We start from the raw sequence: 27939 nt of genomic DNA, 5'->3' as shown, positions 1-27939 counted from the left end.
CAAGCTCCTCAACACATTAATCCTGCTCTCTAGGGGTCATCTTTGACTCTGATCTCTCCTTCGTTCCTCACATTCAGTCCCTCACAAAGTCCTGTTGTCCCCACCTCTGAAATATCCCCAAGATACACCCTTTCCTCACTCATGATGCAACTAAAATCCTAATCCACTCACTCATCATGTCCCACCTCAATTGCTGCAACCTTCTCTTAGTTGACATTCCCCTTATCCATCTCTCTCAACTGTAATCCATTCAAAATGCTACTTCTAGACTGGTCTATCTCACTCACCACTACACTTCAACTACTCCACTACGCATATCCCTACACTGGCTTTCCATAGCATCTGGAATTACATTTAAAACCTAAGTCATGACTTACAAAGATCTCAACAACGCTGCCCCCTTACATCTAAGTCCTTATCCATAAATACATACCTACACTCTCACCAATTGTCTGGCCACGACTTCCATCATTTCTCCCACCTTATTAGCTCCTCTCACTCATGCAAGACTTCTCCCATACACACTCAAACCCCAGAGGAAGCAGACAGTTCTTCTATGAAGCATGTAAGGCATAGCTAAAGGAGAAGGCAGGATTCAGCTAGGAATTAAGATAAACTGAAGCATCTCCATGATGACAATGTTTATTTGGGGGTAAGATGTGTGGGTGGCAGGAGGGGTTAACCCCTTCATTACCATAGCGATTAGCCACTAAGATAATTAAGCTTTTGTTAATTATCATTTTTAATAGGTTTGAAGCAGGGGGTCTCCGGAGCTGAACCCCATTAATTTCAGGTTGAGGGTCCCCCTGATTCCTGAGATACAGACCTCCGTAGGGGTGCCAGTATCTCAGCGCTGTTTAATGTCCCAATCACGATGGCCATGACATGGGAGATTAAAACCCCAGAGTTGAGATTAATGGGGTTGAGCTCCAAAGACCCCCTGCTTCAAACCTATGTACAAAAAATTCTAATTAATAGCAAGAGTGCTTTGCTCATCTGAATGGTGAGTAGTGGTATTTTCTCCCCAGCTCATGGCTCATCAAGTGTAGGTTTAACACTGCAGACTTCCGGAAGCATTAATCCTTCCAGGATGAATCCTTACTGTTCTTGTGGACGGGAGGTGGAGGGGGGGGCATGATTGGGATGCATTCGGGCCACGATCGACAGCATTTTTTTCCGTAGTCACAGGGAGTGCAAGTCTTGCTACAGAGCTCTATAATAGAGCTCTGGTGCAAGGCATTGTTAAACAGCACTTCACACTGCGTTAGTGAGCTTGAAAGATTAGCACTTAACGCCTTGTTAACTCAATAACAGAGCTTTGTGGATCTGGGCCCAAGTGTTCAACTACATTCAGTACTTACCAATTAGATTGTGAGCTCTTCGGGGCAGGGACTCCTTTTCCTAATTGTCACTTTTATGTCTTAAACCCTTCTTCCCATTATGTGTTATTGTATTATTTGTTATTTATATGATTGTCACGTGAATTACTGCTGTGAAGCACTATGTACATTAATGGCGCACTTATAAAGAAAGATATACATACATACATACATATACATGCATTCAGGAGTATAACAGTCCATTCTTAACTAGAGATGACCAATTTTTGTTTTTAATTTGGATCCACATCGACTTGGCTGTTCCTTTAGATCGCAGATTTCAGCAGATCAATGTCAAAAATGGCGATTCGCGTTTTGCGGCTTTTTATTATTATTATTACCAACACAATCCTCGGATTCCGCAGCCCGTGGATGGATTTGTAAAATCCCATCTGCAGATTGTCCAATCCGTTGGCGGAATCTTAAGAATCCTCCAACGGATTTCTGAATTCGCTGATTGGATTAGAGAAATACGTCCACAGGTTGTATCCAATGGCGGATTTTGATCAATCCGCTCGGATTAAAACTACTCAAATACATTTGCGGATTTTACACCACAAAACGGATTTTGGGGGTAACATCAGCGAAAATCAGGGAAATGGATTTGGGCGGATTCGCCCATCTCTATTCTTAACCTTCCCCAACCTAGAATTTCCAAGTTATGGTGTTAATAACGCTTGTTTGCAGGGCCACCGAGAGGAGGGTAGAGTCGAGACAGGTGTCCCAGACCTGGTGGCTGCAGAGGGCCCCGGCAGGTGCTGCAAGTTGGACCCGACCTCTGACCAGTCCACTCACCGCCAGGTCCTGGCTCTCCTCAGCTGCGGGCCTCCCTCACTCTTTCCCACACCAAGCCGCTGGCATGTGCCTAGCCTCTCTCTAATGCCGGTGCGCACCGGAAGCAGAGTCCAGCGAGAGGACCGTCAGCTGGGCCCGGCTAGAGGTCGAGTCCAACTTGCAGCACTGGCTGGGCCCCCGCAGCCACCGGTTCCGGCCTTACGATCCCCAGGTAGATAAATGTATTTTTTTTAATATATATTTATTATTGGGGGGGGGGGGGGGAGTACTTTTATGTGTATTTGGGGGGTGCTTTTGTCTGTATTTGGGGGGTTCTTTTGTCTGTATTTGGGGAGGAGAGGGGGTTCTTTTGCATTTATTTGGTGGGATTGGGGGTTCTTTAATATGTATTTCGGGGGCTTCTTTTATATGTATTTTTTTGTAATATGCATTTGGGGGTGGGGGGGGTGTTCTTTTATATGTATTTGGGGGTGGGTTTTTGAAATGTATTTGGGGGGTGGAGTTTTTTTGGAATGTATTTTGTGGGGGGATTGCGTGAGAGGTTACCTAATACTAAGCATTGTAAAAATAAAATTAAAAAAGGATAGCCACTTGTACTGTATTTATAGTTAATCAAAAATGTTAATACTATACTGTACCATGCAACCTTTTACTGCCCTTATTTTAGCTTGCTCGTAAATGGGAGTGCAATTATGTGTCTATAGCAAAATAGCAGTCTGAAGTGATATATGTCTTTGAATTAACATGACCTTCCTATGTATGTCTGTGTTGTTTGCTTATTCAACATGCAGCCCTAAAGAGACTATTAATCCTAGTAACATGAAGCTTATCACACTTTAGTTGGAAATACACCACAGAATAAAAGGACAGACATATCTGATTACAAAAGCAGCAGTCATACAAACTGAGAAGTAATTACTTGCAATAATGTAGTTGTTCTTTAGTATTTATTGTCTGCTTCCTGGAAATTTATATAAAATATAATTAGTTATTCAGTCTTTTAAAATAGGCATCATTTTCATTGTGTCTGCTTCCCTTTTGCCCATATACTGGCTTGAATATTGAGCAGCTTTCATGAGCAACAGATGTGTGGCTGTAAATGTAATTATATTGTTTAATATATACAAATGAAAAACCTTTACAAAAATGTATCAATGACAAAATATGATAATTATACTAATTTCGTGTGTAACATTACAATTGTAATACTTGTTTAATAGCTTTAAATTCATTGTAGTATTGTCTTCAGTTACTCTGCATGTTTTTGTAGGATTAAGGAATATATGTATATTGTTTAATACTCGTATTGTATTGGTTTTGTCACCGATTCTGTAATTATACAACAATGAGTTCACACAAAGGGTACAAAGAGGCACTGAAAGGAGAAAATAAGAGGGGGAGAGGGAGTTCTCAACTCAGATCAGGCCGCTTGATGCTCCATAGGGATTTAAAGAAGCAGTCCAAGCTGCTGGTTTTTATTTTTTTTTATTTTTTCACTTTAATATGTACATTAATACAATCCCCACAATGATACGTAAGTAGCTAAGTTGCCGATCGATCTGTTCTCCTGTGATCGATCGGGGGAAGTTGAGGCTCGGGGGTTCTCTAAATGGCTGTCAGTACAGCAGAATTGGACCAAAGATGCAACGTTATGTGGGGTAGATCATGTGACCAGGCAGTCACTAGATACAATTGGTGCACTGCTAGGGAGAGGCCAGGGCTCAAAAAGGGGTGTGCCAGAGTCTGTTGCAGAAGAGGCAGGGGATATGACTTTGTAAATGGTTGCTATAGAAACAAAAAATGCTTGTTACATTATACTACATACAAAATGTAATTTTAGAGTTGTTTTTTTTTTTTTAAATGCTACAGTACAACTATTTTCTCATAGTGCAGAACTGATCAAAAAAAACACACATGTAGGATATTACTTGGTCTGCAGCTTTAAAGCAGAACCGAGGAATCGTCCACTGTTTGGACAGCTGAGCCTCGGATACTGTGATATACAGTATTAGCCACGTCTGTCACCGTCTCTGGAACTTGAAGTAGAAGTCTCTCAAACAATGTGTCATTCTCTCCATTTGGATCCCACTAGTCTCAGTATTTTGGGTCCTGAGCATTTTGCTGAATCCAAACTAGGAGGAAATAGATTCAGATTGCTCTGTATTAGAGAGTCATTCTGAATCTAAAATATGGGGACACACATCAGCTGGTCTTAATTTGTTCATAGATCCAAGTATATTGGTATAATATCTGGTTTATTCACATCTATGCACTCACCATTTTTTTAAACTCATTGTTGCAATAAGCTCCATTAGATTATTTAATATATATGTTTTATTCATATATTATATTTTGATTATGGAGATTGAACCATATACAGTATTATTAATTTGAATTATTTTATTTCATTAATATACTTTTATACTTTTTCATTTGTTTATTTCATTATATCATATACTTTTTTATTCTTCCCATTTATAGTTTACACACTATAAATACTAGTTTTCCTAATAAATACTCTGTCAATGGTTTTCTCATCTACAGGCATACCCCGCATTTACATACGCAATGGGACCGGAGCATGTATGTAAAGTGAAAATGTACTTAAAGTGAAGCACTGCATTTTTCCACTTATCGATGCAGTACTGTACATGCAATCATCACATACGTGCATAACTGATGTAAATAACACATTTGTAACGGGCTCTATAGTCTCCCCGCTTGCACACAGCTTCGGTACAGTTAGGGAGCCGGTATTGCTTTTCAGGACGTGCTGACAGGCGCATGCGTGAGCTGCCGTTTGCCTTTTGAGCGATATGTACTTACTCGCGAGTGTACTTAAAGTGAGTGTCCTTAAACCGGGGTATGCCTGTATAGAATTATATCTGGTGCCATTGTTATCTTTCATATCTTCATCAATTGTTGTTATGTACGGTATTTATTTGAAAATTCATGTTGTATTGATTGTTATTAGTGTATTATATATTGCTGTCCCTTCGTTCAACCAATTTGTATACAAAAAACTGTTGTGTTTACTGTTACCCAGCAACGATGGTTAATTAAACCAATGCTTTTCTACAACCAATCCTACCTCTGATTAAGTCACATTTCTGATTAAATGCATAGGGTTATGTTCTCCAATGTTGAAGGCACGCCATTGCGGAGGTGAATGACGAGGAAGCTCAGTTACTTTGGACTCCTCCATTGGCATCTATCATTCCGGGAATTCAGCTGGCTAGCTGTTTCTTTACATTGCGGACTTATCGATCCCCTGCTTGTGCAGTCCTGACTGCTGTGAGGACTCATACTGACTACCAGGGAGCTGGTTTCAAATTCGTGGAGTGAGCCTGTCCTCTTCCTTCCTGTGAGCTGGGCGTCTTGTGCTGCAGACTTGTTACCCTAACATGCATTTCTGAATGCTCCTTTTGTGAATGCATTTCCTGTCAACTGGGGTTTTTAATTCTCTTTATAAATATATTTTAAAGAGTCACGCAATGGAGCCTGTGCTTCTTGTTTTCTTTTCATATATTTTTTAATAGTCATATTTTATTGGTTTTGCCACAGATTGCGGAATCATACAAGAATGAGTTCTCACACTGAAAAAAAGGGAGAGGTGTGGCGGAGGGAGGTACATAAAAGAGAAAATAACTCAGATCGGGCTGCTGTTGCTCCATAGGGATTTAAAGCAGGACCGAGGAATCGTCCACTGTTTGGACAGCAAAGTCTTGGATACTGTGAAATACACTATTAGCCACGGCTGTCACAGACTCTGGAACTTGAAGCAGGAGCCTCTCAAAAAACTTGTCATTCTCTCTATTTGGAGAATTGACCAGATTTTGGTTTTTAATATACCTCATAGATGGGTGGTCTGGATTCTTCCAGTGTAGTATAGTTGGTTGAAGAATGGTGCTCAGAATCAAATGTGTACTCTGTCGAAACCTTTGTTGGTATAAGACCATAAGTGTCCAGGGAGCTCTGCATTTGTCTACAATGAAACAGTCCATATAAATATTATACCCAAGAGAGATAGGTGCCTAGAGGTGTCCACTTAACAACCACAATAAAATGGCACACAATACGTTCCTCTATATGGCATAGAATGTATAATTAAAAGCTTAAGCAAGGTAATTAGATACAGGGCTAAAGACAATTACCTGTATGCTTACTGCTCGGACAGTCCAGCAACTTCAAGGCGTGCAGTCCGTTGAGTAGTAGATCCAGGAGATGTATAGTATAGCCGGAGCATAGCCAGAATCCAGATCCTCTGGATTCTGGCTGTTCTCCGGCTCTACCATACTTCTTCCAGTGTAGGGCTATGGTGAAACTAGCCGCCATCACAATGTTTGAGATTAATTTATTTGTTTGCTTATCATGATCCTGGGAGGGCATGTTCAATAGATACGACCAAATGTCTAGTTTCCATTTGAAACCCAGTACATTTTGAACCAGTCTGTGTACTTTGGTCAAGAGTAGGGCTATTCTAGGGCATGACTACCACATGTAAGGAAATGGCTGTTATTTAAAGACAAAGCTAAGCTGAAAATAATCAGCCTGCAGCAGTGAGGCAAACTAAACACCTGTACCGGATTTGCTACTCCCCTATGACAAATACATGCTATAGCCTTCAAATTACTGTATTTGTATGTAGGTAACAAATCAGTTACAGTGCGAATACCTACAGACATAAAAGTAAACATTAGGAAAATGAGTCCCTGCCTGTGAGTTTACAATCTATGGCAGGGGATGTAGCCTGCCTGAGAGGAAGAAGATTGGGGAATAGTCTGCCAATGACGTAGCATGCCTAGGGAGAAAGATGACGACAGGGTCAAAAAGAAGGCGAGGAACCAGGTACAAAGTGATTCCTGGAAGCCAAGCTCAACTGAGATTTATTAATCAGTCTGCTGCAGTGATGTAGACTGAAGGCCTGGACTGGCGTTACAACCTCCTTCATCCCTTCCCCACTCCTCCCCATTTACTTGCCTCCTAGATAGCCAAGAGGGGTAGGTACTGTAGTTTGAGTTTACTATTAATTTTTAGGTGCCTGTGGTACACCTTTGTAGCCACAGGCATCTAAGGAGTTAATGGATTTTCTACCATAAGGTTTGTAATAATTTATATTACATTACCCTATGATATGAATATGTGCTACCTAAATCTTAGTCTCCGGTGTAGTTAATTAGCACATCACAACTCACCTTAAAATATCACACCCAGTAATATTTTACCCCAATGTTAATGACTTTTGTCATGAAATTGCGGTAAAAACACCATTTTTAAAAAAAAATTTTTACTGGGTGTTCGATAACTTGTTTAATATACAGTGAAGTCATTTCCCAGTTCTTGATGAGAGTTTAGCTCCATTAAATGACTGATACTTCACACATATGGAATAAGCGACAGAGTGAGAGGGCCTGTATAGTGCTCTGTTTACCTTGGTGACGGATTCTGTTTCAAATTCATTGTGAAGAGTAGCTATTGAGTGCATTTAGAGACATTTGCTTTGTTTTATTTTTCATAATTCTAGCAGAAAGTATTATTTGTTTCTAAACACACAATAGAGCAAATAGCCACTTAAATGTGACAAAGGTAACCCCTGTGGTCTCCTTGGAGACATTTCTAAAAGTTTGCAATACACTTTTATTGATATTACTAGCATTGCATTTTTTTTTAAAGCACATGAATAATATTTTGTTGTCGTTAATTTGAAGAGCTGACAAGAAGAAGAAACCATTATTTATGAGAGAAACAATGGGGATCAAATTTAATTTTATTAAAAATGTCCAACATAACTTCAAGAGCCAAAAAAACAGCAACCATAGGTCTGAAAATGCATTTACTCAATCTCTGAAAAGTACTGCATATTGTACATGCTCAGCACTATATACAGTGTACAAGTAAAATAATATTTGAGTATTTCATTACTCTCTTAACACACATACTTATATTTTCATACGTTCTAAACAAACTAGGATGACAAATAGCTTTCTAACTTTCCCACAATAAAGGACATGATGTCAATATGACAGTCCTTGCAAACTGGTTCTGCAAATGCCTTATACAATAATGAACAAACAGATCTGATGCCTTCTTGTTCATCTCCACATGTTTAAACATATTTAATTTCAAATTCTAGGTGCTGCAATAATCACTGAATATTTTTTGCACAATGTAATAATAATCTCCTTTAACACTCATTTCACAGATTGATTTAGAAAAACAATCTTGTAGGTGCGACATTTTCAATGTTAAAAAAAAAAAAATCAGCTCCAGTAAAACTGCTTGAATCTTAATTCAATCATCAGTGTTGCCAAAACGAGACTAATTTAATTCACATGTATATGGTTTGCCAACATTTTTAATTAAATCTTACAAACTTAAAATTAATTTGGCAGCTGGGGTTAACTATCCCCGAGCACCTTTAATCTTTTCTTATAAAATTGATATTCTGAAGTGTCTACACTGTGGGCAAAGACCGATGTAAATTGATGGTGGATGATGGGGCAATCAGTTTCAGTTCCAAATTGAACATTATGTTTACTAAGACAAACACTAAAGGAGAGAGGTCATTGCAACCTCATGATCAACCAGAAGTGGCCTTTCTGGGATGCTAAAGTAAAGAAAAAGTAGTAAGTGACAGTTTTTTTTAGAAGAAACTAAAGTTAGGATGTTTAATAGATTAAATGGGAACCCTGCCATGACTAGGAGATCACTTGGGCTACTAAGCCATCAATATATTTGTTGATATGTAATACTGTATGCTATGTGTTACAACCTATCCCATGTTGGTTTAGATAATCTAGCCCAGGGGAGCGCAAACTTTTCCTGCTGCGCCCCCCCTGTCTGGCCTGCTCCGGATTCGCGCCCCCCCCCCCCTACCTGCAGTTGCATCAGATGACGTTCTGGGGTTCACGCGACCCACAGCGTCATTTGACGCCTGTGACGTCACATGACCCCGCGGCGTCATTTGACGTCACATGACCCCGCGGCGTCATTTGACGTTGCCTTGTCATGGAGACGCAAAACAATGTCTGGATCCCGGTAAGTTTTCTTGTTGCAGAGGCCTCACGAGATCCCCCAACAAATCTCCCGTCCCCCTGGGGGCGCCCCCCCCACCCAGTTTGCGCACCACTGATCTAGCATATAATGGGCATTATAAAGACCTTATAAACATAGGCCAGATAGGTCTAACGCCAGCCTGGGTAAGTGATAAAAAGTTGTGGTACTTTTATATATGACTGGCATCAAAATTAGTAAATTTGCAGTGTTTACTCATTTTATAGCTGGTCTCAATATTTTTATCCGCTGCAGCCATTTTTTCCCAGCAATACCAAGTTGAGGACTTTCTCCTTAAAAATAATGCTTTTTTTTGCCTATGAAACAGTATTTTTGGGCTAACAATTTTGATGACTCTAGGCCAGTGGTGCACAAACTGGGGGTCGCAAGATTTTTTTTTGGGGGGGGGGGGCACGGGTGGTTGCAGAGGCCCCGCGTCCTTCCCCAAGGCATTTAATTTAATGTCGGGGGATCACATGAGGCCTCTGCAACACTCCACTTACCTTGATTCAGCCGGCTGTGTGACGCGTCACCATGGCAACGCGGCGTCAAATGACACCACGGGACCATGTGATGTGATGCCACATGACCCCCGCACACCGGAAACCAATGTGGGGGGGGGGGGCTGAAGCACCGGGGTGATTAGGCAGGGGGTGCGCAGCGCAAATAGTTTGCGTATCCCTGCTCTAAGCTGTAGAACCATACATTTATCTGTGAGCAGTCGTGAAAACTACCTTACAAATGTCTACTCTAAGTACAACGTTATGTTATTTATTATGATTGTTTGCCTGTGTTGGTTGAGGATCCTAAATAATAAAAGCAGATAGACTAACTTTCCTGGCCTATTAAGGGTGCCTTACTTCTAAGGACCAGAAGGTCTGTGACATGTTTTATTTGTAAAATCTATGTGATAAAGTTTTTTTTATACAAGATTATCTAGTTATACAGATGTAATAAGACCTATTGCCTCCGTGGGCGCGTGAGGTTGCAGCGCCAGAGTGTGCAAAGGCCAGGGTCAATCACGGCCTAAAAAGTAGTAGGTTGCCCTGGAGGATTAACTCAATGGGGGTCCCTGCTTCTGAATAAGATCAGCGCAGCATTAATCCTATCGAGCCAGCCATGAGTCCGTAAGGCTGAGTCCCCAGTGCATTCTGTGACACGCGCGCCCGGCGGGGGGGCGGCGCGTGCACAGCGCTAACCGCGATCTGCAGTCTCCAGGAGAGAGGGAAGCTTGAGACGGGAGGGGGCGTGGTCGGGGATTTGCGGGGGTGTGGCCATTACGTCACGTGGCTGGTTTGCCCTCATTGGGTGAACCGCCGGTGGGGGCGTGGCCACGCCTCCGTCGCAAGGTTTGAACTCAATTTGATTGAGTTGTAAAAAATCTTGCAGCACGGCGCGCCTGCACCTTCAGCGTGATGGTGTCTACTGAGCCCAGCCCCATTGAGGAGCGGTGCTTACACGCACAGCGCACGCCGCGCCATGTGCACAGGCAGTTACTGGGACCGCAGCCTAAGAGCTGTGCAGAGGAGTCCCAGAGAGAGAAGCGGTCTCTGTGTCTCTTACAGTTATCCAATGTTTTCTTATTTTTTTTATACTGTTTTGAACAGGGGGTCTCTGAAGATGAACACAAATAATTTCAACTCTAAGGACCCCCTGTTTCGGTAGTCACGGAGAAACAGGAATACAAAAACAGAGGTGTCTAAATATAAAGCAATCAAAGGTTTCTATAGTGTTTCTGTAGTTTTAACTACTGTACTTTTAATATACAGTATAATGGTATTTACTAAACAGCAGTGGCCGCACAACCTTAAGTACTGTAGACGAAGAACTTCATAGCTATAATTTCTTAATACCATAGAATTAATATAAACCAATTTATATGTTTGTATTCTTATAATTTAGATATCAGTGTGTGATAATGATTTATATAATATTGTAATTTAATATTCATTTGAATAAATATTGAAATAATATTATTAATACAGTATAATGTAAATGTGAGGCAGTCCAAGCAATGCATTTTTATTTTTTAAATAGGATTGAATCAGGGGTCTTGGGAGCTAAACCTATTAATTTCAGCTCTGGGAACCCCCTTGCTTCATAAGAAACTTACCTCCGTAGGGGGTACCATTAGCTGCTCCAGCTGGACTATCTGTTGTTCATAAAATGGTGGCTTCAAAGCTCCCGTGTCACACAGGCCACTAGGTAGCTGTGACATCATCCGTTGAGGCTTCCTATTGGCCCGCGTGAACAGGACTTATAAAAAGCACTGAGATACCGGCACCCCCTATGGAGGTAAATATCTCGGGAAGCAAGAGGTATTCGGAGCTGAAATAAATCGGTTTCAGCCACAGAGACCCCTCAATTTTATTAAAAATAAAGCTTTGACTGCTCCTTTAAAGATACAATCTATTGAAAGAGAGATGGGAGTGCCAAGCTCCCTAGCGGCGCCACTTCAACCGAATCCTGCAAAAGTATTAATGTGAATATTTCACTATTGCACTTCTCAGGGACGTCCAATGTGTGGAATTTAACCCCTTGTTGTCTCACAAATAAACGATACAGTGTTAAAGTCTCCCCAATAGCCTCTGACCCGAGGAATGTCTCGCATGGGGTAAACTGATGAATAAAACAAACTCACAGTTTAGCTGAGAAAGGGCTCCTGGACGTCAGCGTGCTCCAACCGGGATAGACGTAGATTGCGGATAGGAGAAAAACTCAGGCGGTGCATCTGCTCCCAAGAAGAAACACTGCAGACCGGACGGGACTTCTTACTGGTCAAACAACTTTATTTTATTTTAAGTGAAATGCCCCTTTAAATATGTGAGGACTGTATTTACTATTACAGTTAATAAAGTAATGTCCTATTATTTAAACACCAAGGAGGCCAACACTCCTGGGGCAAATACCCCCTTCACCTACCCCCCTAACCCGCCTTCCAAACAAACTCACCCCCCTTCTAGATTAATGGCCAATAGCCCGGTTAGCCAAATTTAGCTAATAGTGCTTTTGGACATTTAAGAAAAAATATACATATGTCCAAAGAAAACACTAATACATGCAAATACTTTAAATATAAATGTTCACATAAAACATTGATTGTCACTGTGGCTACCTATGTCCTCTCAATGGGTTCCTTGGCAATTGGCACATTGGCAATTTATGATACGCTATAATTAAAAAAAGATACATCGTTTATCGCCCTTGGCCACCTCAGTGGCTAGTAATAGCATTGTCATGCAATGCTTTACAAACTGCTCAGGTAACCAAGGGGTCAACCTCTCCCTCCAACCCCTCCAGAAGGCCTAACCACCCTTCCCAGTCCAACTACCCCATTTTCCACCCCCATACATCCAGCAAATCAATACCCGACCCACAGAAATGGACAATAGCCATATTAGCTAAATGGGGCTAATAGTGACATTCCTATAAAAAAAGCATTAAAAAAATACAGACCACAAAATATACATTACAATAAATGATAACGAAAAGAGAAAAATAAAAGCCTGCTCTTCAATCAATGGATGATCCATTGCTTCGAGTCAAGCTGAGGAACCACCGATTGACAGCCAAGATGCATCTGTATTTGGTTTATTGTTCTGTTTTTTTTTTAGTTATTATTTCGTCATCAAGCTAGGATTTTGATTTTTTTTATGGTTGGGGATCAGCCCTTTATTAGAATTATCTGCTGGTATCAAACTCAAGACAGTATTGGAATGGCCACAGCCAACCTCTTTGAAAGCAATTCGACGTTTTCTAGGATTTCCCAATTATTATGGCAAATTCATCAAAAAAAATTCTTCTACCATAGCTCCTATCACTGCTCTAACAAAGAAAGGAGCAAATACTTCTTATTGGCCACCTGCGGCACTTCAAGCTTTCAAATCTCTCAAAGAAGCTTTTGGGTCTGCTCCTATTCTATGTCAATATAAAACAAGGGGAAAGGGAAAGAGGGGGACCATACGGCGTTACGTCACTCTGCAGCACTGATCATATGGACACACGCGCCAGCTACACTGTTGCTCGGGCTCCTGTTCCCCTCCTCTCTATGGGCTGTACGATCCAGCACTTAAGACAACAAACTAAGCTAAGTGTATCGTTTTTTAGCCCTTCCCTGGTAACATCATGCCAGTATGTGCATTGAGGGGTTATTCAGGAACTCTACGTGTCTCTGTGTGTACACAGGCAGTTGCTATTTACTGAGATCACTGCAATGTGTGTTCTATTGTAACTTTTTATGAGAGTTATTTAAGCATATTACTCTGTATATTATCAGCATGTGTACTTTCACGATATTCTCATTGAGTGTCTTATTGTGAGGACCATAATGTGATAACTTATACTAGCAATGATTTTACATGTGTTGTGATCCTACCATACCATCATTGATACACTTCCTCTCATACAACAGTGAGGGTTTATGTGGTTTATGGTTTAAGAGGCTATAACTGGATACGGTCGGTGAACCGTGCCTCTGGGCTATATACATGCACATTTTGTGCTAGCCCTATTTAGGACCTTACACTTTTGCTAGTTGATCCTCCCACCTCATCATGCTGATCATACAGATTGATTTTATTGTGTTTTGTATTGTGACTACACGCTGACTATTTATCTACACTATCACACCAGACTAGCCTGGCCGTCTACTTTTGCCAGATTTTTGGTATTCTATTTTCTGCTATTTGGAATTCTCTTCCTCCAGATTCAGTATCGGCAGCCCTAAAATATTATAGGCTGCCGTTTTTTTTAGATAATAGTGCTGCCTTTATTTATGCTAGTACTTTTGTTTGCAGGAATTGATCCATACATACTGTAGCCATTATACCGTGTGATCTTGTGTAGTGTTTCTCACAGTTCTCTTCCCTATTTACTTAATGTGGAAGTTTCTTTGGTATGTAATTAGGGGGTGGCCCTGGACCATTTTTATTACTGAATAAATTGAATATAATAGACTACTTCATTTCTATTAGGTCTATCTGAGTACATTCATGAGGGAATCTTTTGTTTGTTTGTTTGTTTGATTATCCTATTCTATGTCACCTAGATCCTAAACTACCTTTTACTCTGGAGGTGGACGAATCTGACGTGGGGGCAGGCGCTAACCTGTCTCAGAGGCAATCTCTTCAGGCCAAACTGCATCCTTGCGGTTTCTTTTCTAAGAAATTTTCCTCGGCGGAACAGAACTATGACGTTGGCAACCGAGAACTCCTTGCTATCAAGCTTGCGCTACAGGAATGGAGGCACCTACTGGAAGGTACTGAGAACCCCAATTCAATTCTTACTGATCACAAGAATTTACTGTACATAGAAAACGCTCGTCGCCTTGGAGCTTGCCAGGCCCGTTGGTCACTCTTTTTCTCCAGATTCAATTATCTTATTTCCTATATTTCCGGTTCAAAGAACGTGAAGGTTGATGCATTCATGACGCCAGTTCATGGTTGAAGACAAATCTGAAGACATATCCGAGACTATTCTTCCTTCCAAATATGTTATTTCCGCAAATTCCTTTGATATCCTGGACAACATTTTGGCTGCTCTAACATGCATCCCTGAAGGTCTTGAGGTGCCGGATTGTTGTTTATACGGTGCTCCTCAATTTCAATAGGAGATTCTAGAATGGGGTCATTCATCTAAGTCTGCCGGTCATCCTGGTACTAGAAGAACTTCAGATCTCATCATGGGAACTTTCTGGTGGTCTACCATGTTAAAAGACATTGAGGAGTTTGTTAAGTCCTTTTCTACTTGTGCTCAGGGCAAAGCTGCACGCAACAAACCACCGGGTGTTCTACGTCCTTTGCCTGTGCCGGATCGTCCTTGGAGCCATCTCTCTATGATTTTATTGTTGAACTTCCAATCTCTAGAGGTATGAATTTCATTTTGGTTGTAGTTGACAGTTTCTCAAAAAAAATCTCACTTTATTCCTCTCAAAGGCTTACCCAACTCTGCTACCTTAGTGAACAAATTTGTCAAAGAAATCTTCCGTATTCACAGAGTACAACTGACAATTGTATCTGACCGTGGTTCTCAAATCGTTTCTAAGTTTTGGCGTGCATTCGCCCAAAGATTGGACATTTCTGTTCATTTTCCTTCAGGGTGTCATCCCCAGACCAATGGACAGACCGAAAGGACTAATCAGACGTTGGAACAGTATCTATGGTGTTTTATTTCCGATGCCCAAGATGAATGGCTGAACCTTCTCCCATGGGCAGCGTTTGCCCGCAATTCCTTAAGGAACGAATCTACTCAAGAATCTCCATTTTTTTTAATATTAATTATGGATTTCACCCAGCATGCCTACCCATTTCCTCTTCACCTTCCGGGGTCCCAGCAGCAGACAACAGAATTAATTCTTTACAAACATCTTGGAGGAGGATTCAAAAGTCTCGTATGGAAGCAACTCACAGACAAAAGGTTCAAGCGGATCGCCTCGTCGCTCCGTGCCTGAACTTAAAACCAGGAGACGGTGTGGCTTTCATCCAAGAACATTAGGCTCAAGACTCCTGTTTCCAAACTGGCCCCAAGGTTCCTGGGTCCCTTCACTGTTCTGGAACATATCAATCCGGACACATATCGCCTTAACTCCCTGCGTCCATGAGGATGCCTTCTGTGTTCCATATTTCCTTGCTAAAGCCTGTTTTCCAAAGTTACATATTTATTTATTTATAAAATATTTTACCAGGAAGTAATACATTGAGAGTTACCTCTCGTTTTCAAGTATGTCCTGGGCACAGAGTAAAACAAATAATACATGGTTACAAGTACAGTTACATAAATGAACAAGGTATACATTATATACAAGACATTGCGTGCACAGTTAAAGAAAATATATATTATGAGCGTATGAAACAGTTACAGACCAGATTAAAGTGTGAGACAGCCTTAGATTTGAAAGAACTTAAGCTGGTGGTGGATATGAGAGTCTCTGGAAGGTTTTCCCAGTTTGGGGTGCACGGAAGGAGAAGGAGGAACGTCCGGATACTTTGTTGAGCCTTGGGACCATGAATAGTCTTTTGGAGTCTGATCTCAGGTGATAGGTGCTACATGTGGTAGGGGTGAGGAGTTTGTTCAGGTAGCTGGGTAGCTTGCCCAGAAAGTATTTGAGGGTGAGACAGGAAAGGTGAACTTTGCACCTAGACTCTAGTGATGACCAATCTAGTTCTTTGAGCATTTCGCAGTGATGTGTGTTGTAGTTGCATTGGAGAACAAAACGACAAATTGAATTGTAGAGGGTGTCAAGTTTGCTAAGGTGGGTTTGAGGAACCGAGCCATATACTATGTCTCCATAGTCAATAATTGGCATTAGCATCTGCTGTGCAATACGCTTTCTGACCAGGAGACTTAGGGAGGATTTGTTCCTGTAAAGTACCCCTAGTTTGGCATAGGTCTTGGTTGTCAGGGTATCAATGTGCATCCCGAATGTTAAGTGGGAGTCAAACCATAAGACCAGGTATTTAAAACTAGTGACAGGTGTTAGGGTGGTGTTAGCGTTGGTTCTAATCAGGAGCTCAGTCACTGGAAGCTTTACAAATTTAGTCTTGGTCCCAAATACCATTGTTACAGTCTTGTCAGTGTTTAAAAACAGTTTGTTTTGGGAAATCCAGTTTTCGAGTCTCAAAAAGTCAGACTGAAGTATGTGTTGAAGGTCAGAGAGGCTATGGCTGTGTGCATATAGGATTGTGTCATCTGCATACATGTGTATTGAGGCTTCCTTACAAGCTGTGGGAAGATCCTTAATGAACACTGAGAAGAGTAGGGGCCCCAGAACAGAGCCTTGCGGGACACCACAGGTGATATCCAGGGGGTTGGAGTTAGAGCCTGAGATGGACACATGTTGGGATCTTCCTGATAGGTAGGACTGAAACCAGTTTAAAGCATGTTTCCCTATTCCAGAGCTCTGGAGTTTGTTAAGCAGGATAACATGATCAACTGTGTCAAAAACCTTTGCAAAATCTAGGAATACTGCACCAGTGAGTTGTCCCCGTTCCATTCCACACTGGATTTCATTGCAAACTTTTAGCAGGGTAGTTACGGTGGAGTGTTTGGGACGAAACCCAGACTGGAATTGGCTAGGGAAATTTGTTTTGGTGTAGAAATCGCTTAGTTGGGAGTGGACACATTTTTCCATAACTTTGGATAGAATTGGGAGAAGTGAGATTGGCCTGTAGTTTGAGACACTGTTTTTGTCCCCACTTTTGAAGATTGGGACAACTCTGGCAGTTTTCCAGGTCTTAGGGATATGGCCTGCAGACAGGATAGAGTTGACTATGGACGCAATAGGTTTGGCAATGGCTGGGGCACCAAGTCGTAGGAACCTAGATTGTAGTAAGTCGGGTCCACATTGGCTGCTTAGTTTTAGTTTGAGGAGCGCTTGTGTAATCTCCTCTTCAGATACTGGGCTAAATTGAAAGTTGTGGGCAGTGTTGGGAGGGGGTGGGACTGTAGGGATACTCCCAGGATGAGATTCATGTTTGGGGTTTGTGCTGCGTTTCGCTAATAAGTTAGTGGCACACCCCACAAAGTAATCATTGAATGCATTTGCAATGTCAGTGGGGTTTGTCAGAGTAATATCCCCCTTAGTGATATTACTTGGTTGTTGATGGTTAGGAGGCTGGAATATATTGTTGATAACCTTCCAGACGTTAGCTGGGTTTGATGTATTTTGGTGGAGATTGTCAGAGTAATATTGTGCTTTTGCATGCCTTGTTTGCCTTGTGCACATGTTCCGCATGCATCTGTAGTGATTGAGATCCTTGGTAGTGCCAGTTACTTTGTAGCTTTTCCACAAGGCATCCCTGAACTGGTAGAGTGCTATAAGGTCAGGTGTAACCCATGGAAGGTGGGCCCCCCGTACCCTTAGTTTGCATAGTGGAGCATGGGTATCGCAGAGTTTTAAGAACTCGGATTGGAAATAGTCGCGCGCATAATCGGGGTCGGGAATTAAATCGAATCTGTGCCATGGGCAGTTGGTAAGGTCATCCAGAAACTGTTGTGGGTTAAAGTTTTTAAATGTTCTAGTGAGGAGAACTTTAGGGCTTGAATGGGGCGGTTTAATTTTCCTTACACAGTACACTATTGGTGGGTAACAGTGTTTTACTATAGGTGGGTAACAGTGTTTACTATAGGTGGGTAACAGTCTAAATAGTCTAAATACTACACAACATGCATAGTATACTGGTTATTATATATTTTAAAGGTGTTTTATAATGTATTCTATAACATTTATTATCAATATTTTATAACATTTATTAATAATATTCTAAACTGTCCTTCAAACACATATGGAAATTTATATTTATGTAATTTATGGGTATATTTCACTAAGGATGTGTCCCTCTTTCTCTTTCTCCTTCATATGATCTATTTGATTTTATTTTATATGACATCTAGGTCTTTTTATCCAAGACTCTACCATGATTAATAATTATGTCTATCTTCTTTTTCCTTCCTCCATATACCTCTCCACTTCTATACGCAGTCAGTGTATTTTTAGGAAACAGTATATAGGAACATTGTAGTGTGTATACATTATTTAGAAACATTTTTATTTACACCAATATGTTCTGAATTAGAAAACTTTATATTTTATCTTCTTTTAGTTTAATAAAGATTATCTAGTCATGTATTTATGTATCTATTGACTATAGGGGCTTTGGACCTCGCGCTATGTGTGAGCGCTGAGGGGGTTAACTTTCACTTTTTAACAAATTCACGATTTTTTCTACATTAATTGATGGGCCTATATATTACACTAGAGCACACCCATACAATTGTCCTCCTGACGAAGCTGTTGCGAAACGCGTAGAGTTAGAGTTCTGAGAGATTCTGCGCCTGGAAGGACTGGCAAACTACTGCTGAGATCGCTCCCATTTTGGCTTCCCGCCCTCACCCGTGACGCGAAACCGGAAGTGACGCGACGGCACAGATTGACACTGAACTACACTGTGAGGGGAAAGTGAAGCACCGAACAGCAGCCTGCTTCTATCGGCGGTTCTCTCCACCACCCATCTTTATTATGGAAAATGTGAGTTTCCTGATCACCTGTGTATAATACATATGTATAGTTCATACTATTTGCACTATTTGTGGTTTTCTTTATTTTCATATCATCCACTTCACTGAGAGGATACAGACTCCAGTTACACAAAGGGCTCCAGTCAGAGAGAGAAGGATCTCTGACATGCAGTGATTTTATACGATTTTTGTGAGTTCATTTCTTACGTTTTTTATATTTTTTGTAGCAGTGAATTACCATCTGCACTATATATATTTATATTTTTTTACATATCACGAGATTATCCAGCGCTCCTCCTCAACCCCAAGAAAAGAATACAGTACACTATTGCATGGTCACTGAAAATATCAGGAAGGATGCCAGAGGATTGGATTCTGCTGGGGTTTGAGGAGAGAATCCAGTCTAGCAAGGAATGGTTATGCGATTTCAGGTTTATCCGTGTGGGTTGGGAAATGACTTGTGATAGGTTAAGTGACTTGAGTTGTATCTGGATTTTGTGGTTTTTAGGGTCAAGCCAATTGAAGTTGAAATCCCCAAGAACTAGCAGCTCACTCTTCTCATTCAGAGAGGAAATGGAGCCAAGAAATTGGGTGATATCAGTCAAGGATTGTAGAGGGGCTTTAGGGGGGCGGTAGATGCCAGCAAGCAAGATGGGCTTAGAAAAGGGGAGGCAGATTTTGCCAACTAGAGTTTCAAATAGGGTGGACTTGGTGGGCAATTTAACAGTGTAAATTGTAAGATGTCTGCAATATAAAATAACACCCCTCCTCTTCTCTTTGACCTATCTCTCCTAAAAATGGAGTATCCCTGAATGGCAATATTTGCATCAGGGGTTTTAGGGGATAGCCATGTTTCTGTAAGAACGATGGCTTTGGGTTTATGCATAAGGCACCATGCCCTTAGTTCATCCAGTTTGGGCAGCAGGCTCCGGATGTTTATATGGGCGACAGATAGCCCTTTTTGAAATTTAAAGGTGGAATTCTCAGGGGCATGGGACAGAGCTGAAATGGGAGGACCTGGGTTAGTTTCAATATCACCTGCTATAGAGAGTAATAGTATGAGTAGAAATTTGGGTAGTTGTTTGCAAGTTGTAAATTTGTGGTGTTTTCCATTAGAGTGAGCAGTGGTTGGTGTGCTGGTTTTTAGAGTTCTCCACCAACATTCAGTAGATAGTGCAAGGCTTTTGAGTAGTCCAGGGTGTATGGTGATGTTGGGTGTGGGCCAGGATGGAGGAGTTTGTAGTGGATAGAGGGAGTAACATCTCCATGAGGCCAGGAGAAAGAAAAAAGTTAAAATACATAGCAGGTTCATGATGCCAGAGGTAGGCAGTGCTGCAAGGAGCTGTTGTGAGCAGAGTGAGTGTGAGCAGACTGACAGCAGGTGTGTGCCTGTTCCTTGTCAAATGTTTAGCTGTATTGCAATGCTAGAGTCAGTTCAGGGTTTCAGTGTATTGTGCAGTCAGTTTTGGGAGAGACTGCAGTAAATAAGTTGTAAAGGGGTGGGGGGTTGAAATAGGCAGGTTAGCAAGCATGGGATCATAGTGTGATCTGAATAGCTTACCATTTGTTGTCTTGAGTTAAGAGTTTGCAGAAAGAAGCAGTCCCCAGTCACCTCTAGTCAAACTGTAGTCTAACTGTATTTATCACTTAAAAACCTCACTTTCAATGCCTCACTATCTAATGCCAATTGCAGTTCCTGCAGATTGCAGGAAAGGTGTTTGTTATATACAGCTAAAACAGTCACATGACCCTCCCCCTCCCCAATCAGTCAGCTTGTTCCATTTGGTCAATTAACAGCACAGAGTTAAGAGGGAAAAAAAAAAATCTTTTTACATTCAAACATACTAACTTATATCAATTCTACAAGGCCAGATTCAGTCTTTTACACAGGGTTTCAACATCAGGAATATACTTATATCAATTCTACAAGGCCAGATTCAGTCTTTTACACAGGGTTTCAACATCAGGAACATACTTATATCAATTCTACAAGGCCAGATTCAGTCTTTTACACAGGGTTTCAACATCAGGAACATACTTATATCAATTCTACAAGGCCAGATTCAGTCTTTTACACAGGGTTTCAACATCAGGAACATACTTATATCAATTCTTCAAGGCCAGATTCAGTCTTTTACACAGGGTTTCAACATCAGGAACATACTTATATCAATTCTACAAGGCCAGATTCAGTCTTTTACACAGGGTTTCAACATCTGGACATACTGATATCAATTCTACAAGGCCAGATTCAGTCTTTTACACAGGGTTTCAACATCAGGAACATACTTATATCAATTCTACAAGGCCAGATTCAGTCTTTTACACAGGGTTTCAACATCAGGAACATACTTATATCAATTCTACAAGGCCAGATTCAGTCTTTTACACAGGGTTTCAACATCAGGAACATACTTATATCAATTCTACAAGGCCAGATTCAGTCTTTTACACAGGGTTTCAACATCAGGAACATACTTATATCAATTATACAAGGCCAGATTCAGTCTTTTACACAGGGTTTCAACATCAGGAATATACTTATATCAATTCTACAAGGCCAGATTCAGTCTTTTACACAGGGTTTCAACATCAGGAACATACTTATATCAATTCTACAAGGCCAGATTCAGTCTTTTACACAGGGTTTCAACATCAGGAACATACTTATATCAATTCTACAAGGCCAGATTCAGTCTTTTACACAGGGTTTCAACATCAGGAACATACCTGTGAAGAGAATGCAATTAGATCCATGTCATATCAGCTGAGGTTATTGGCTATTGGTCTTGCATGAAGAAAGTGAGTATATTAACTATATATATATATATATATATTAACTGTAGTCTAACTGTATTTATCACTTAAAAACCTCACTTTAAATGCCTCACTATCTAATGCCAATTGCAGTTCCATATAGTTACATAGTTAAGTGGTAGATGAGGTTGAAAAAAGACGTGCGTCCATCAAGTTCAACCTATGCTAAATTTAGACAACAGATACTTTATTCTATATCTATACTTACTTATTGATCAGAGAAAGGCAAACAAAAAAACCCATTAAGGGGAAAAATTAATTCCTTCCTGACTCCAAGAATTGGCAATCGGATTAATCCCTGGATTAAGCTCTCAGTTTCCGATGGATCTTCCAAACCACCGCCCGTAATCGTACATGGGCAAGAAGAATATGAAATTCAGTCTATTATAGATTCAAGACACACTAGAGGGGTTCTCCAATATTAGGTTCACTGGAGGGGCTTTGGACCTGAAGAAAGGTTCTGGATCCCCTGCCACCAAGTTCATGCCCTCTGTCTTGTAAGACAGTTTCACGCGAAGTACCCCCTCAAGCCATATTGGAATCATCCTGAGGCCGTTCCTCGAGGGGGTACTTTAAGGAATCGGGGAACGCGTCCTCCGCAGTGTGCTCCCTCCTTATCTTCCACTGCACAACCTCTTCCTGCAAGGATTCTCAGGGCAGGTCCCCCGCGGCGTGCATCCTCTTTGTCCCCTGCTTTGCAACCTCCCGCGCACCTTACAGAGCGCGCGTACCCATAGAGGACTTTCAGGAATTCCACTGAGTTTGGCTCCGCCCCTCCACCTGTGACGCACAGCCACCCAGCGTGGCGCGCACACGTGATGCGTGTGCACCGCTCCCAAGCTACGCAGCAACTCTGATCACCCTCACGTGTCTCCTGCACCATTCACAGCCTATCCCTGCCTCCGTTGTGCACACACCTCTGCTCCTCCCCTCTGTCACTTTGGTTCCCTTCTGCTATATACACTGGCGACACACTTTATTCGAGCTCGGCTAGTCCCACGAATTCGGGTATACCCGGGTGTATTGAGGTTTGTGACTGTTTTCTGCCCGAGTATATTGGGTTATTTTCCAGGCAGGGATTGAAGCATTTTATTCCCGCTGGCTGCAATACTGCACAGTATATATATATATACTGCATTACAATTCATGAATTTATGCCATCTGGTAGACACGCGAAGCATTGCAGCCTATTAAATCCTAATCATTATCATTTAACAGATCAGCCGCCCGTCAGCCAGGCATGAACCCAGGCTGGGAAGGCAAACGCAACGGGGCTTGTCAGAGGTGAGGAGCGGCGCATTCCAGGTATCTGCCAGGTACATACTGGGTATTTGCTCGAATAAAGTGTGTCGGTGCAGTATGCTCAGCTAGTGCATTCACACGTTGGCTGAGCATAGTCATAGGTGACCTTGTGTTCCCACTTCCCTGTGTCTGCCTTGTTGCTGCTTGTCTCCCTGTGTACCGACCCGGCTAGACTTTGGACCATTCTCTTGATTACTGACACATGCTTGCCTCTGACCTTCCGCTATTCTCCATCTCTGACCACAGCTAACGGACTCTCGACTACCCTCCTGGCTCCAACCCTAGACCACGGCATTCTGGACTCCGACTACCCACCTGGCTACCCACCTATGACCTTGGCAAGTACTACGACTAATCCACTCTCTCCAATCCAAACCCAGCTATCTTGACTATCCACCCTCCAGGCGTGCCTCCGCTGCTGTTGGTGCACAGTTTAATACTTTCCCACCTCAGTCCACCTTGTTTGTGGTGAGCGCAAGCGTTATAATTGGACCACAGTGGTGGCGTTTCTTAGGGGCAGCTTCCTCCCTCTGCAGGCATCATTTCAAAAGCCAGACATGTCTCTCTCAAGGATCTCCGTAGGGTACTGCACGCTGTCTCACATGACGTCAGTGGATACCTGACCGCCATACACCTCGAGTGGAAAGCGGGGATGCTCAAGGATGACATAAGCATCAGGTAGAATTAAACAATCCGCTCTGTTCCGGATTTAAAGATGTTTTTAATTTGCGAGTTCATGGATTTCAATAAAACGTTATTATTATTTGTAATATCATATTAGGAAGAATCTGAGTGCACGACATTTGGTTCTGTTCTTTTCTCGTGTATATATTTTCATACAGAATATACATGTAGCCCTCTTTCCCCCTAATGTAAAGCGTCTACTGGTGCTGGCATTACCTTTTGGCTCACACAGATCCCAAGCCTCCGCCACGGGGAGCTCAGGGTGATATAGCAACAACAATCTTGGTGCAGCGCCTCCACCTGGGAGGGATCCCAACATAGTGGGAGGAGCCACTTAAAGGAACCAAATGTACTAATACACACACACAGTATAAAATAAAATAACAATAACCTTTACTGATGACCATATTATAACGGTAATTAGACTAATAGTGCTACTAGCTACAGCTACCCATCAAGCCTCGCAGGGCCGTAACCCACACCGTGTCCCAAAGAGTCCCACACCCAATCCCAATGTGTGAGATAGTGCTGCCCACTAGTCTAGGTGTAAATGGTTGGTGCAGTGGTGTATAGGTACTTGCCGGGTGCTACAGCAACCGGGCGTGCTGACTGATAGCTGTACAGGATCCGCTGATCCAGTGATGGTGTCTGCCTTTGCGATGAAATCCTCCTCCGCGTGGCTGGTATCCAGCTGGAGTGTCCAACATACAGATAGTCTATACACTTTGGATGTGATCTGGTCCCAGATCACAAATTGTCAGGGCTGTGCAGCGTTGCAGCTGTATTCCCTATTGAAAAACAGCTAATGGGGCAGTGTGCCTAACTAAGGGCTTCTCCCTGTAGCTGCCACAAACTTGCAGGAGAGTCAGGGCCTAGCTGGGGCCTAGCTGGGGCCTATCAGGTGGTCTCTGGTCTAGTGCAGTGGCAAAAGACACCCTGCACATACACCCTCACCGTTCTGTGTCCCATCTCCAACTCCCTAACGTGGCTGCGGTGTACGAAATTGATCTAATCCCTGCAGGGGAATACTACAGCCCTATTGGCTGGTTTGCACCATGTGAGCTGCAACCCCAATGGCTGCTGGGGGTTGTAGTCCCCACAGAGCATTCTCCTCACTAGCGCCTCACGCGCCAAGTCTCATGCGCATGCGCAACTCTCCAATGGCCGCCGGGCTCCATCTGCGCATATGCGAACCTCCACGCGTGCGCCCGCCCCGCCGCCATCCGCACCTCCCTGCAACATCCCCTGCGGCCGCAGAGGTAAAGGGGAGTGAAAAGGCAGACCAGGGAAACAGAGGGACCTGGGCTATGTACAAAAAAAATATCCCATAAAAATGCTATGGGGGATAGCATCCATAATTAATCCCCGCCATACCCATGATGTAGAGGTAGCAAGTGACTCAACATTATAAACAATGCAACTTGTAAGCTTACCCCTTTTAACGAATCATTTGAATATACTGTACAATACTTACTTCACAATGAGGTTGTGTGCTCTTTTTGTGCTTTTTTTTCCAACAGTACATAGATTGTGATGCTGAGCCATTCGTTTTTCTGAGCTGCAGACCTCAAGCACTGTGATTATTCCTTCAGCCAACAAGGGAATTATACTTTCAATACCTTTTATTTAATATAATACCATACTTTACATATTTTTTTTTTTCATTTCTTTTTTCACTTCACATTTTTTATGTGTATTATTTTGTCATATTCACTTAGTCACTCTTCATGTGTTGGAGTACATATTTATCTTCTCACTTCACTGGCGTTTGTTAGTGTTTTTTAGATCATATTTTGATATTTACTGTCACTTTGTTCAGTAATACATCTTGGGCATTCCAGTGTTCCTTTTCACCTATCACTATTTGCTCTATTCTGTTAGCAGCACATTTGTATATATAGAATACTACTCTTTAGAATAATTATAGTACTGTTGGCTTTAAGGTATTATATCCTGCAATATCACCAATTGCAGAGACAAGTTATAGAGTCTATTGGACCCCTTTTTTTCCAGAACAGACTGAAGAATTTCATTCAGGTATTTCCGTAGAGCATAACTTTAAAACCCTGTAAAAACATATTTTGAACGAAAGCAATGTTGGTGGGTTAAAAACCCTGTAGAAAAATATATCGACTGTAAACGAATTCCAAAGGGTCTAAGGCTATTTAAAACACCAACCTTTGGGAAGAATAATGACCATTTCACTAAGGAATGGAACAGGGTTTTGGACGAATGCTCTATGGAACTGATGAGACCAATTTTATATATCAAAGGAATAAAATGCTGAGTCAGTTAGAAAAACAAATTGAAGAGATTGTTAAATATTTGGAACCTCTAGTTAAAGAGACAGACTGCTCAGAAATGGAATCAGATCTAAAATTAAAACAAGATTATTCTGAAGACCATAAAGATTAAGAACAACATTTTTTTTTTTTTAATTTTTTTTTTTTTTTTAGATAAAGCAGATTATGTCAAAATTAGACAGAGGGTTTGGAGCAGACCCATAAGGAGACAGGTTCCCTCACAAAAATTATTTCGCCCAGCATATTCTAATTGTAATCATTGTAATAATTGTTCTTCTTCTGATATCTCCAGAAACAAGCAATTTGGACCGACCTACAAGTAAGGCTGGGGAAAATTGACGCTCCACTTGGAATACAAATAATAATGGACGCTATTAACAATTGTATGAAAATCAGCATCTCAGGAGGGATTGTCATGTCTTAAGAGATAGGAGTTGTGATAAAAATCGACCACCTTTTTACCAAAGACAAGATATGAACAGATTCAACTCTGGTTCTAGGTTCTGTCCCTTACAAAATCTATCACTCTCTTCCCCTAACTCTTCCCAATTTTTTAGAATTAGTCAAAACCAGATACAATTAACCCAAAGTAGAGGGAGATCAAAAATGGGAAAATTGAAACTGAGGCCACACTATTCACATGGCCAAAATAGACAGCTCCCACAAGAAGAGGAAAGAGAGGCGGGACCTTCGCTCAAGCGAACAGAAACCACAGATAGATTTAGAAACAAAGCAAACGAATTTACTTCTCCTCAACTATATTATAGCTAGGCAGCTTAGTATCTTGGGTAGAGTAGGGTTGCCAAACATCATATATGGGATTGTCCCCTATTTCAATTAATTATCCCATTGTCCCTGAAAGGTCTGTCGAGACATATATTTGTCCCGTATTTCAGGGACAACAGGAATTCAGGGATGAAGGTTGTTAGGCAGTGACAGGAGGAGAAGGATGGCAGCGGAGCGGTGGCAGAAGGCAGGGGATAGCAGCTGCAGGAGCTGCCTATGTCATTGGCAGCAGAGAGCAGTGGCGGAGCCCTCCAGTACTGCCCTCTGCTGCCACTGCCGTGGTCCTCTTTCTCAGGCCACCATGCCAACCTTCTGACACCGCATGACTTCCATTTAGGAAAAAATAATAATAATAATTTTATATATATATATCTATATATATATATATATATAGATATATATATATATATATTAGCAAAATACACAGATTCCCAACAAGCTCTGAGAAACCCCAACCATTACCACATAATATTATAATGCATATAAGTGTCAAAAGGAGAGCTGGTGGGCATGGCTAAATGTATACAATAAAGATCAAAAATGCCCAAAGCTACTTCCATTGTGACAAAAAGTGACAGTAAGTGGCAGCAGGCTTAAGACGCTTTGGCCAAAGGGTTAAACTAAATGACCCTTTTTACAAGAGATATATAAGTATTGCACTGTGTATTTTTGTCATAATGGAAGTAGCTTTGGACATTTTTGATCTTTATTGATCTATATATATATATATATATATATATATATATATATATATATATATATGTATATTTCAGTCAACAAGAAATCAAGTTCTTAGATACAGTCGT

General features: G+C 41.5%; 1 long non-coding RNA gene across 1 annotated transcript in view; it reads right to left on the bottom strand.

Moving 5' to 3' along the window:
* Positions 1–25150, bottom strand: part of LOC142469424 (uncharacterized) — a 104159-nt gene extending 79009 nt beyond the window's left edge. Inside the window, exon 1 of the long non-coding RNA XR_012789057.1 lies at positions 24626–25150. This is a non-coding gene — a long non-coding RNA (uncharacterized LOC142469424). The remainder of the gene's footprint in view (positions 1–24625) is intronic.
* Between the last annotated feature and the right edge of the window lie 2789 nt (positions 25151–27939).

The sequence above is a fragment of the Ascaphus truei genome, chromosome 1 (assembly GCF_040206685.1).
Source record: "Ascaphus truei isolate aAscTru1 chromosome 1, aAscTru1.hap1, whole genome shotgun sequence".
Classification (NCBI taxonomy): Eukaryota; Metazoa; Chordata; class Amphibia; order Anura; family Ascaphidae; genus Ascaphus; species Ascaphus truei.
Note: the sequence above shows the minus strand (reverse complement) of the source record. Positions and strands in the feature narration are given on the sequence as shown.